The following is a 13,592-nucleotide window of genomic DNA, read 5'->3' on the forward strand; positions in this document are numbered from 1 at the left end:
TTGTGTGGGCCTTCTGTCTTCTGGTCTGGGTTGTGTAGATTTTAGACACTGCGAGTTGTGACCTGTCAACACACATCTTGAGAGGTATCATTTGAAAGTAAGAGAGGTAACATGATGTGAAATCAAGTACTTAAAAATGTTATCAACTACTACCAATGTTTATAAGTCACATCACTAGGAGATATTTTCCATTCTGATCTATGTAAAGATCAAAACTAACTCCCTCTTGTTTATCTTTTTTGTTAAAAAAAAGCTGGCCTGAATGAACCCTTATTGAATAGTAAATGATTCATTGGTGGATACAGACTGGGGAATAGAAAGATTTTGTCACTTTGAATAATTCTTTTGCTTTTTGGTGTTTCTTGGAGGCTAGAAAAACAGATTTATTTACAGATGCCATGGAGGAAAATGAGTTGATCTTTCCACTGGCTTGTAGTTCTATATTTTGTTACCCCCTTTTTTTTAACTGTGAAAATTTAGTTTTCTAACACATGAAATTATTTGTACACTACTCACTTTTTCTCTCTTATTTTCCCATATAACCCTCAACCATCTCACATTGGACAAAAACAAACAAACAAAAAAGGAAACACTTCTTAAAATTTAAATTTGCAACAGATGATGATACAATTTCTTTGCAAATTTACAGATATATAAATGTTACATTAACTAGTGTCTACACAATAGTTTTATTATCTAGTTATTTTCCCTGGACTTAACCGATCTGTATTTTGTGTCTTCTTGTTGGTTGTTATTGTGCCATTTATTGTGACTTTATTGGGAGAAATAATATTTTGCAAGACAATTGGTTCTAGCTCTGTTTGATAGATGCTCACATATCATTCCTATCACTAACTAAGTTTTCCTCCAACATCAGATTTTTATCTAAACTATGGTTTCTAAATCATTGAAACTCTAATCAACCCTCAGCCGACTACAGTAATGTTGCTTTGTCCTCTTCTCTTGTTTCCAGCTGATCCTTCTAGATTTAACCTCTTGGATTCGTTTATTGCAATTGTTTCTACTCATCCTTTTTGAAAAAGTTTACGCAGGCTCTATGAGTTTATCATTTATTCTCCTGTTGTGTTTCCTTCTGTTATTGTGTTTGACGCTCTTGTATGTGTAATCACGTATTGTTAGCATGGTAGAACTCTTGGGACCCACCATGGGGATAAACACTTTGTCCTCCAATAATTATAAACTTTATTTTTATGTCAAGCAAGATGAGAAGTGAAGTCTCTTGTAATGTTTTTTTCACCACCTTTATGGTCACAATTCTGTTCATTGGGAGCTATGTACTAATAGGTTTTTAAAAACTACTATTAAAGGATTTTTTTTTATAGTCTCCTCAAGAATGACAGAACAAAACTGTATGAAAGGATTTAAAAGTAAGGCTATCTAAAGTAATCACTGCAGAGTGTAGAACTGAGTGAAATAGCTCCATGTGCCCATGAATTTGTCCTCTGTTGGCTGCTGGGTTTAAGTAATTGAATAGGTATAGATTGAAGGGATGCAACTAAATGATCTACAATATGGAAAGATAAAATTAATATAGCAGTGTAAGTGAGAAGTGGATTTCAGCAAATAATGGTTGTTCATGCTACACTAATCCAATAGAAAATAGTGTTTCATGAAGTAGATAGTAAATAAAACCTTGCCTTGAAATTTTTTTCTCGAACTAAATGTATATTTTACATCATAGAAAAATAAATGATTTTACTACTCACTTCATAGAAAATAAATGATTTCTTGAGGGCTGGGTGGTGGCACACCTTGTTGAGTGCACATGTTGTAATGCACAAGGACTTGGGTTCAAGCCCCCAGACCCCACCTGCAGGGGGAATGGTTTGTGAGTGGTAAAGCAGGTCTTGTAGGTATCTCCCTGTTTCTCTCCCTCTCTGTCACCTCTTCCCTCTATATTTCATATATATATATATATATATATATATATATATATATATATATATATATCAAGTGATTTATTTACACAGAATACTCCAGGGATGTGTTTAATGCATCTAATAATCTAGAAATATTTACCATGTATTCCATAGAACTATTTTGTCACCTAGAAAATTGAACTACTCAATGTATTTCAGTTTTGTTTCCTTCAATGCCCTGCCTCTGTGCCTTGGTTCTTTAAGTCCCAGTCATAAAATGCGTCTAGTTTTCTCTAACCACTTCTTAAGTGCTTAGAGGAAAAAAAAATCTGCAAATTGGAAAAGGTGTTAAGCCCCAGTTGATGCACAACTTTCTACACAAAATCTTTTGTGAATTTACCAGTTGGAAATAATCTTTTTCTCCAGAGTTTCCATCACTCTTTTTCTGTAGTTCTTTTTTTTTAGAAGAATTACAGTGGGCAGTCTTTTAATCCTTGAGAATTCATAGACTTTTGCCCCTTAAAATGAGATTAGCATGTAGTTTTATTTTCTCAGTTTATCGCATAATGCTATTCACCTACTTTTTAATTAGCAACTATTCAATGAATGAATAAATGAAAAGATTAGTCGACTGTGATTACCGAGGCCCATATTCAGTGATATATATGAGAGTGAAAAAGTATGTTTTCTTCTTCCATTCTAGGTTTTTGGCTGAAATTTCTCTGTGAGAAATTGGAGATTACCAGAGGAGAATCTAATTTAGTGACTGATGTATAGAAGTTTCAGTGGAAAGTCAGGCACATGCAGTTTAATGTCTTCCTGAACTAGGAATGACATGGGGTAGGGGACATTTTAGGGGAGGAGGATGATTCATAGGACAATAAGAGCAGATGAATGATAATTAAATGTTTGGGCTGTCATATAGATAGTTCATGCAAATCAGAAGTTATCTTTTGTACTAGCTCTCTCTTTGGACCAGGGCTCCTATCAAAATTCTTTGAGGTGATTAAGGAAGTGATGAAAGTTGTTCTTTACTGTTCTGTGTCACGATTACTTTCAGCTCAGGAGAATAAATCTGTTTGCTAAAGTGAGATGTTTTGGGAGAGGCTTGTTCTAAACCTCTTTAAAACAATAAAAGATCATTGACATACATTGCTTATTTGCAATGTATATGTCTTGTCTTTGGAACAGTTTTCTTCACATATATGTATATATTATTTATTTTAATGAGAGAGACAAATTACACAGAAAGATAGGGACTAGAGATTGAACATGGGACTTCAGAGCCTCAGGCATGAACATCTTTTGTATAACCATTAAGTGTCTCCCAGTCAGAATTTTTCTTCTTTATATATAGCATAAGCTCCAGATTATATCATCTGATGTTTTGCTTCGAGTGCTATATACATATCTCTGTATATTTATCTATTAGTAACTCCTTATAATCAGGTATCTAGATTCTGAGACATCTTTAATTTAGACTTTCATATGTAGATATATGATAGTCATCTTAATTTTAACATGTTCAAAGAAACTCTTAAAAATTTTTTTTATCATCTTTATTGGGTAGAGACAGCCAGAAATCAAGAGGGGAGGGAATGATAGAGTGGGAGAGAGACAGAGAGACACCTACAGCACTGCTTTACTACTCGCAAAGCTTTCCCCCTGCAAGTGGGGACTGGGAGTTTGAACCGAGGTCCTTGAGCATTGTAACATGTGTGCCCAACCAGGTGTACCACCATCTGGCCCCACAACTATTTATTTCTTAGCACATTATACTCCTTTTTATTTTTTAATTTCTTTTTTAGGGGATTAATGGTCTACAGTCAATAGTAAAATACAATAAGTTGTACATGTATAATATTTCTATGTAACAATACAATCCCCACTAGGTCCTCTGCCATCCCATCCCAGGTTGGAACTGTCCCCTGCCACCCACCCCAAAGTCTTTTCATTTGGTGCAACACACCAACTCCAGTCCAGGTTCTGCTTATTGTTTTCCCATCTGATCTTATTTTTCAACTTCTGTCTATGAGTGAGATCATCCCATATTCATCCTTCTGTTTCTGACTTATCTCACGTAACAAGATTTCTTAGCACACTATATTCTTTCACCTTCTTCATTCTTAGTAAAAGGTACCACTCTCATTACAATATGCAGAGTTGCCAATAGAGAAAGTGTGAAAGATTCTAGATTCCCACTCTCCCTCAAGCCTCAATGCATAGACAGCTCCTCAAGAAACCAATTCTATCTACTAGAACCTCAATCAGCGCTGCAACAGCTCCCTGCATTCCTTGCTTCTGCTCAAGCCTCCTGCTTTTCATTTGTAACAACTGCAGCTTCCAAACTGTGTCTTCCCAACAAAATTCTCAGTAAACTCCAGGCGTTTTACTGTTGACTAAAGGAGCTCTATGTGATCTGGTTTGTGAGTCTCTACTGATCTGATTTCCTACTAGTCATCCCCTTTGCTCTGTGGGTTCAGTCCAAGTAATCTTTGAGAAGCACACCGAGTTTCTTCATGTTCTAGTATTTTTTTTTTTTTTGGTTTGAAATCTTTTACTCGTTCCATTTAGATATCAGTGTACGTGTCTCCTCTCCACAGGGCTATCTGCAGGCACTTCAGGATCTACACTGTTAGTACGTACTGTGCACCTCTGCCAGAATCTACCTGAATTCATTTGCCCATGTGCTGTTTCTTTCCCAAGTGAGGCTGTCTCTGATGCCCTGCACGATGGCTTTACTGGAAAGCTGATTCTCTTCTCCCAGTCAGCTCTCAGCCAGTAGCTGATAGGATTCAATCTGTAAAACAATAACAAAAACCAACAAAACGAAACAACTCTCTCCTGTTGCTGATGGGAAACTCTTCAGCAAGTAAGTGTAGATTCAGTAGGTTCTAGAGTTCATCCAGTGGGTTTAAATGAAGTTATTAGGGGATGAACGGTGATGCACCTGGTTATGCTCCCATTTTATAGTACACAAGGACCCAGGTTCAAGTTCCTGGTCCCCACCTACAGGGGGAAGCTTCATAAATGGTGAAGCAGGGGCTTCAGGTGTCTCTCTGTCTAGTTCCCTCCCTCCCTCCCTCCCCCTCCCCTTTTGATTCCTCTCTCTTATCCAGTAAATAAATAAAAATATAATAAAAACCAAAAAATATATTTTAAAAAATGAACTTATTAACTTTGTAACTTCTGATAAAACCCCTTTAGTGGTTATTGATATGTGTTTCTTGTTTGTTTTGTTTTGTTTTAGTTACCCATCCTTCTGCTGATATTTCTTCTACCCTCCAAATAAACTTTTTGCAAGTTAGGTTATTATTCCAAATTCTACTTCTGGCAGAATCAGAACTGAGACACCTTTTGTGACCAACAAAAGGATCCATTCTGTCTCTTTTGCAGTATGACATTTCAGTTCTCGGCATGACACATGACATTGATATTTTTTCTTCTGCAATAGAGAAAATGTATGATTTTTTTCTTCCCACTAGAATTTGAGAATTAGAAAGGCAAGATATTTTCCCTCAAAGCAATAATCCCAGCAACTAAAGGAATGCCTTATGTATAGCAGGTACTTAGTGCATGATTGTTGAAAAACTGGTGTGGAGCACAATTTCAAAGAGTGCAACATTTTAAAAGCTGATCACTTTCTCCTGGATTTCACATGAATGAACTTTTAAACTCTTATATGGATTCTCTTGACAGACAGAAAAAAAAAATTGCAGACCTGTTGATAGGCATTTCTTGAGCAGTCTTCTGTATTTGACTAGGCATTTGACTGAATAATAGTAGCCTAGTAAGTAGATCCTTAAAAAAGAATGTGTAAGTGGATGTGATTAGGGATAGTAAATATAGTATTTCTTTTCTTTTTTACAGATCATTTCCTTAGGGGGGTATTGGTTTCTAGTATAGTGGTTGACACAGGGATCTAAGGTTTTATTTCCCAATCATAAGTATGTGCAAAATATTCAGACACCTCCCCACATAGGTCCTTTTCAGCCATCATGCACCAGGACCCCAACGCCCTCTGTCTCTTCCCACCCTCTTCTTTCCCCAAAGTCCTTTGCTTTGGTGCCATACACTACACTCAGCCCAAGTTTTATTTTATGCTTTCCCTTTCTGTCCTTGTTTCTTATGTTCCACCTATAAGTGAAATGGTCTTGGTAGTTGTTATTCTCTTTTTGACTTATCTCACTCTGCATAGTTTCATTCTAGTGAACATCAGTAATTCCCAGCGGCTCATCTTTTCTTTCATTTTCTCATCTCTCCCCACTGAGTGGCCTGTTTTCCCACTGATCTGCTCATCCATGTTTGCTGCCTTTCTATCCTCTGTTTTTCTCCCAAAAAGGAGCTTCAGAATCACAAGGACTGATTTATTTATTTATTTATTGTTCATGTGTTGTCCTCTGCTATGTGCATGTAATAGTGAATAGTGAGTAAATATTTGCTGTCTGGTTTGATGTTATGTCTCTGGGAGTGTGGGTTTTCTGTGTTGAGAATTTTGTAAGTTAAGGAAACTAGTATCAATTATTGGTCATTAAAGTGACATTGAGTTTATTTCAGGAAAAAGAGAATCTTCTTTCTTTCATTTAAAAAGATAGCTTGAAGAATGTGGCTTTTGGGTTTTCTCTGAAAATATTTCTTTGTTTATGTACAAGTGAATTGCTTTCTGCAACATTTCTCTTTAGTGCCGGTAACTAAAAGTATTTTGAAAACAAGTAGTAACCACATCCAATTATGATTCTCGAGCTCTATTCACTGGGTAAAATTGAAGAGCGTGATTATTTTCTCTTCATTGTCTTTGAGCTAGTTTTTCTGACTATCCTTTTAATGGCTTTAAGACCACTGAATTTGATTTATAGACTTAAAATAAGATGTTTGGGACCTAAGTTACTAGGGTAGAATAGGAGGAGATGGTTTGGTGAAGGGTGGAATATACTGTAGGAAATGTGGAAATATGCCCTCATGACAACAATCCAGTAAATCAATATTCCCTGAATAAAGTGACATTGAAGTTGGAAAAAGAAAAAAGAAGAAATGTTAGAAATAAAAGCCAGTGAAACTAAAATCAGTGGAAAAAGCTGTTTGTGTGCCTTTTAATAACAAAGAACGTTAATGGGCTTGTAAACAGGAGAGAGTGTCTTTCCTAAGTTATATATCTATTTTTTTAAGTTTCTGAGAAAAGAGTAGTTGTGAAGTATTGAAAGAGAAAATTGGGGCTTGTCATTAAAGAACTGTAAAACCTAGGTGTGGACTTGAGATCACTTTCTTCTTTTATGGAATGGGATGATTGAAATAGATGAATGATTCTTCTTTTACTGTACTTTCTTATTTATTTTTTTACTGCCATGGCTTCCCTGGGGTTTTGCATCTATGCAACTCTACCACCCCACTAATCTCCCCACCCCCCCATAGATAATGGATAACGAGAGACAAGGAGAGGGGAGAGATTCCCTGGTGCCACTGCATTTTTTCATGTGGATGCTTTCCTATGGTCATCCTGCCTCCTACTTAGCTGCTGCTTATCTGTCTCTGTGCTGTATTTTGCTTTGTGATTATCCTGGATATTATATCTAACTCTCACCATCTACAACTATTTATTTTAGGCTGGCTTTGATTTACCAACATTGGATTGGCTCTATTTTGCTCTCTTCTCTACTAGATCTTTGCTTTTTTTTTTTTTTTTTTTTTTTTTGTCTGCTTGTTTCCAGTGCTACTTTTTTTTTTTTTTGCTTCCCTCGTTCCAATCTACCTCTGGTTACCTTGCTGAACTGGAATTCCCTTTTACATGGTACTCTTTCCTATTTGGTCTTTAACATAATGAAGTGTGTGGCCTCCCAGGTGAGCCGTCCCTGGAGCCTTAATTACATACACTCTAAAGATGCTCTGCTTTGCTACTGTATGTGATCTTTGGCCACACTTGTAACATTATAGGTTATAAGTTAAAAATGGAAGCGTTATACTGGCTACATCTCTCTGTCCCTAGAATTGATTATTAAGAGGAAAAAAATTTGAGTCTAGTTCAGCATTTGTTTTTGTTTCTTTCCTTCTTCCTTCATCCTTTTCTTTTTTATTTCCCCCAGTCCCTCTTTTTGCCTTTGCAGATTTAGAACTATGCAGCACACCCTATAGACTTTTGCCATCACATTCATTTACTATCCAAATATATGCCATCACATTTTTAATGGAAAGTTCAGCATCATTCTCTATACTTTTGAGGCTAGGGTCTGCATCTCTATCATAGTGTAAAATCCCTTTACTTTTTTTTTTGGCAGAAATTATATTTTTATTCAATTTAGCTAATGCAGTATGAGAAGCTGTTGTCAAGTATGCATTCAAAGACATGCCTTTTTGGGGAGTCAGGCTGTAGCGCAGCGGGTTAAGCACAGGTGGCGCAAAGCACAAGGACCGGCATAAGGATCCCGGTTCGAACCCCGGCTCCCCACCTGCAGGGGAGTCGCTTCGCAGGCGGTGAAGCAGGTCTGCAGGTGTCTATCTTTCTCTCCTCCTCTCTGTCTTCCCCTCCTCTCTTCATTTCTCTCTGTCCTATCCAACAACGACAACAACAATAATAACTACAACAATAAAACAACAAGGGCAACACAAGAGAATAAATAAATAAAATAAATATTAAAAAAAGACATGCCTTTTTGAATAATTGTTAATATCATATATATGTAACAGTCCAGGATGTTCAGTTAAGCAAATTTGCATGGGAATACACAACACCTATCAAAAGGACAAGGCATTAGAATGACATGCAGTCATTCTAATATATTTTTACTTCTATTTCTTTTCTTTCTTTTAATGTTTATTCCCTTTTGTTGCTTTTGTTGTTTTATTATTATAGTTATTATTGTTATTATTGTTGTTGATGTCTTCGTTGTTGGATAGGACAGAGAGAAATGGAGAGACGAGGGGAAGACAGAGAGGAGGAGAGAAAGACAGACACCTGCAGACCTGCTTCGCAGCCTGTGAAGCAACTCCCGTGCTGGTGGGGAGCCAGGGGCTCGAACCAGGTTCCTTAGGTGGGTCCTTGTGCTTTGCACCACCTGCACTTAACCCGCTGTGCTACTGCCTGACTCCCCCCTATTGATTTTCTTAAATAGATTATGTAGAAATCCTTAGAGAAAAGTCTCCAAGAATCTATATTTCTGAAGAGAAACATTAGATTAAGAACGATCAAATTTCAGGACGATTTTAAGGCAAATATGCAGCAAAATGTATTAAAATGTACTTGGAGATGACTTGATTGAAGTGTTTGACCTAACAGTGCCATTTTTAGGGGCTGGGTGTGGCACATGCAGTTGAGCGCACATGTTACAATACACAAGGACTGAGGTTCGAAGCCTTGGTCCCCACCTCAGGGGTAAAGCTTCATGAGTGCTTTGTCTCTCTCCTTCCCTATGTCTCTTTCGTCTTGATTTCTCTATCCAATAAATAAGTAAAGATAACAAAAAACTTTAAAAAAAAACAACGCCATTTTTACAAAGTGGATCTGAATATAAAGACTGAGTATATTTAAGCACACATCTGTATTTAAAAAGCATTTTACTCACTAATCAAATTTAATTAAATTTCAAGCCAAATTAGAACTGTTAATATTGGGACAGAAAATCCTTTGAAGTATGTATCTACTTGAGAAACTAATGAAAGCAAAGAGATTATTTATAGCTTGTGCAGATATTCTTAGCATCCGAAAGTGAAAAACTGCACATGGGTAAAATATCCGATTGATTATAACTTATGCAAGTCAGGTTGAGTTAAAGGTGAATTAACTTAACTTGTTAATCATTTTTCAAAAGAAATAGTTTGGGAAGTCGGATCATAGCGCGGTGTGTTAAGTGCAGGTGGCACAAAGCACAAGGACTGGACTAAGGATCCTGGTTCGAGCCCCCAGCTCCCCACCAGCACGGGAGTTGCTTCACAGGTGGTGAAGCAGGTCTGCAGATGTGTCTATCTTTCTCTTCCCCTCTGTCTTCTCCTCCTCTCTCCATTTCTCTTTGTCCTATCTAACAACAATGACATCAATGACAACAATAATAATAACTGCAGCAACAATAACAACAAGGGCAACAAAAGGGAAAATAAATATAAAAAATTTTTTTAAATAAAAAAGAAAGCAAACTTCAAAAGTTTAAGAATCTAATTGGCTTTGTGAAATGGTAATGCACCAGTCAGCAGCTTGACAGCAAATAAGAAAACAAAAAGAAAAATCAAATATTTTGAAGGGCCTCTGTTACAGTCTCATTTTGATTCTTTTTAAAATATAAATGAATACAACGACTCAAGGCTTAGAAATTTTCTCCTTGGATATGAATTTTAGCAGAGTTAGTATACAAATGTGACAAGCTATTTTAAAAGAGCATTTCACAAGGGCTGCCAGGTGGCTCATCTATGAGACTGTATGTGTTAATATTCTGGATTCAAGGCCTAGTTTGCCTCTTGGGAGCTCTTTCAGGGAGGTAAACTTCATGACCATAGAGTGGTACTGCCGTGTTTCTTCTCTCCTCTCTAACTCTCAACCTTCCTCTAGAGAGGGAAAAGAAAAAATGAGGGCAGTCATGCAGGTCATAAAGCCCCAGAGATAATCCTGGTGGTAAAAAGTAAAGTATAAAATCAAAGTACTTTTTAAAAAAAAAAATTTTCCCTTTTGTTGCCCTTGTTGTCTTTTTATTGTTGTTGTAGTATTTTTCACAATCTATTTATTGTTATTTCTACTGCCATGCTTTTATGATTTAACCTGTGTGTGAAGAGAGAAATGGACAATTTTCTTCGGTTTCTACAGTTGTGATATATATATATATATGTATATATATATATATATATTATATATTAGAAATACAGAGGAAGAATGAGAGAACAGGCCCCACTTGAATGTCTCAGTTCATCAGCCCACTGACTAAATCTTTTTAAAATTGTATTTATTTATTTATTTATTTATTTATTTATTTATTTATTTATTTTCCTTTTATGTTGCCCCTGTTGTTTTTATCACCGTTGTGGTTGTTGGTATTATTTTTGTTGTTGTCGGATAGGACAGAGAGAAATGGAGAGAGGACGGGAAGACAGAGAGGGGCAGAGAGAGATAGACACCTGCAGACCTGCTTCACCGCTTGTGAAGCGATCCCCCTGCAGGTGTGGAGCCCGCATCCTCGAGTTTCGCGCCATTTGTGCTTAACCCACTGCGGTATAGCTGATCAAGTTAATCTGTTCAAATTACATTTAAAAGACTTATGGGAAGGTAGTTTCTTATGTAGGTGTATATATATTCATTAACTAATCACTTAAGTATGATGAGGGAAGAAAAATTCTGAGGGCTTGTGAATTAATCTTTCATGAAATGATGATAAGAATAGCAACTATTGTTTAAATGGTAAGTTAAAGTAATGGTTCCCTCATGCTAATGCCAATTTAACTAGTTAAAAAAAATTTTTTTTTGAGCTGCCCAACTGTGGATATATGAAAACCAATGAATAGTATATACTTCATGTGGGCAGACTGGATGGTTGTGGATTATATCTTAATAAAACTGTCATAGAAAATCAACTATTGACCCTTGAGATCTAGATGGCCTGCTGTTTCTTGCTACTTAGCTGAAGGATGGAACTAGGAACTGGGGCTGGCAAATATTTTAATATTTAAGTGCTAATCAGTGCCTAGTGTGTCTGTGAAGTCTCTCAGGATCTCATTTAGTTTTGGGGAAAAATTGCTATAAAGGAAACTGGCTTAGAAAATGAAAACTTTCAAAATTAATTTATTTATTGAATTGAGATAATTAAATTGCTAGGGAAGGGACAGCTAGAGAGGGAGAGAGAGAGAGACCACTTGCAGGACAGCTTCATTGCTTGTAAAGCTTCGCCCCTGCAGGTGGGAACTGGAAGCTTGAACCCAGGTCCTTGTAAACTGTAGCATGGTCCCTTACCAGATATGCCACTGCCTGGCCCCCAGGAAAATATATGTTTTATCCATAACTTTGCATCTGGGTTTTCCTTTCAGTAGGTCATAGGAGGCAGCTTCTAACAGAAAACCTGTGCCCGCAGTATAAGAATGGATGTGGGTTTTGTCTCAAAAGACTATAATCATAAAAAGGAAAAAAAAATACCTCTGAGGTTGTTTTTTTCCCAGTCCTCTAGCTTTTATAGCAGCATTCTTTTCATTTTATAGTCTATAATTAAAAACCATGATGCATAGACTACATGTGGCATCCTTCTTCATAGGACATTCAAAATTTGATTTCCACTGAGAAAGATAATTTAAAAATTCATGCAATACTTATAGTATACTTAAATACATATTGAGTTTTTTGTCCCCCAAATCATATGGTGAAGTGCTTGCTCCCAGTGTGACAGTATCTGAAGCTGAGATAGTGTTCATGTAAATATCTATAGCCTTTTCAATGAGGTAATAGTTTCTTTTAAAACTACATTTGTATTTACCATTTGAGCCAGAAATTACTCTTGAGTACCTATTCCAATTAAACAAAAGCCATGTTCTAGCAACAACAACACAAAACAAAACCCCCTTCACATGATTTTCCATAGCAGACTTATCAGTAGTAGTCACAAAATAGGAAAAACCAAAATGAATGGTAAGACAAGCTTTGGTGCACTGAACTATTGATAAATGTCGCACAACTTGGAAGAACCTTAAGGACATGGTGCTTCATAAAAAAAAAAAAAAAAAGCCAGGCTTAAAAGGGTACATGAGGCATGATGCCATTTATATAATATCCTCAAAGTAGCCAAACCGCAGAGCTAGAAAGCAGGGTTAGAGGGTGTGACTTTAACAGAGACCACTGAGGGGATACTTCCCTACCCAAGGAACACCTGTCTGTGGGTATGGCTAGAAGAATTTATACGTGGAATCAGATGCTAAAACATACCTTTTGCTTATCTGGAATAAATACTGTAGAGGGCAATTTCAGACTCAAATGGCAAGTACATGTTTAGTTTTTAGAGAAACCATCTAACTATTGCTCTGTGTAAAAGACTGTAGGTTTTTACATTGCTTCCAGAACATTGAAAGTGGTATACTTAGGTCTGTACTCCCATTGATAGTATTGCTTCCAAGCCAGTTTCCTGGTTTTGAAATTGGACAATGATTTTTGTATTACTAATCAGGGAAGTTAAGTGGAACATTGAAGGGAAACTAGTTACTATTTTTATAATTTCAAAAGTCTAGTCATTGGAAAAATTTTAAAGTGAGAAGTTATAAGATATGATTTCATTAGTTTCCTACTCCTAATAAGTGAGCACAAACCGAGAGGTTGAAAATAACACAAGATTATTTTTTCACTATTTAGAAAATCAGATTTGAAATTGAGATGGAATTCTGGAAGTGCTGACAAAGATGCCTTCCCAGGCCTCCTGTAAACTGGTGTCCTGTCTGCCCCATTGTAATCTTTGACTTGTAGATTCTTCACTTCAATCCACCCTTACTTTCTTATGGCTTTCTCTCTCATTGTTTCTAAATATCAATTCTCTCTCTCTCTCTCTCTCACATTTGGAGAAAGAGTAAACTCAGGACATTCCTTATCAGTGATATCACTGCTTATCCTTTTGATATATATATAGTGATTTAATAATGATTAACAGGATTGTAAGATAACAGGGGTACAGTACGTTCCATACAGCTTCCACCACCAGAGTTCCAGGTCCCATCCCCTTCACTGGAAAGTTCTCTATTCTTTATCCCTCTGGTAATGTGGACCAAAAT

General features: G+C 36.5%; 1 protein-coding gene across 3 annotated transcripts in view; it reads left to right on the forward strand.

Annotated features, from left to right (window-relative positions):
• PDGFC (platelet derived growth factor C) overlaps positions 1–13,592 on the forward strand; it is a 223,287-nt gene that overhangs the window by 54,225 nt on the left and 155,470 nt on the right. The gene's annotated exons all lie outside the window — the stretch shown is intronic.

This window comes from Erinaceus europaeus, chromosome 19 (assembly GCF_950295315.1).
Source record: "Erinaceus europaeus chromosome 19, mEriEur2.1, whole genome shotgun sequence".
Lineage (NCBI taxonomy): Eukaryota > Metazoa > Chordata > Mammalia > Eulipotyphla > Erinaceidae > Erinaceus > Erinaceus europaeus.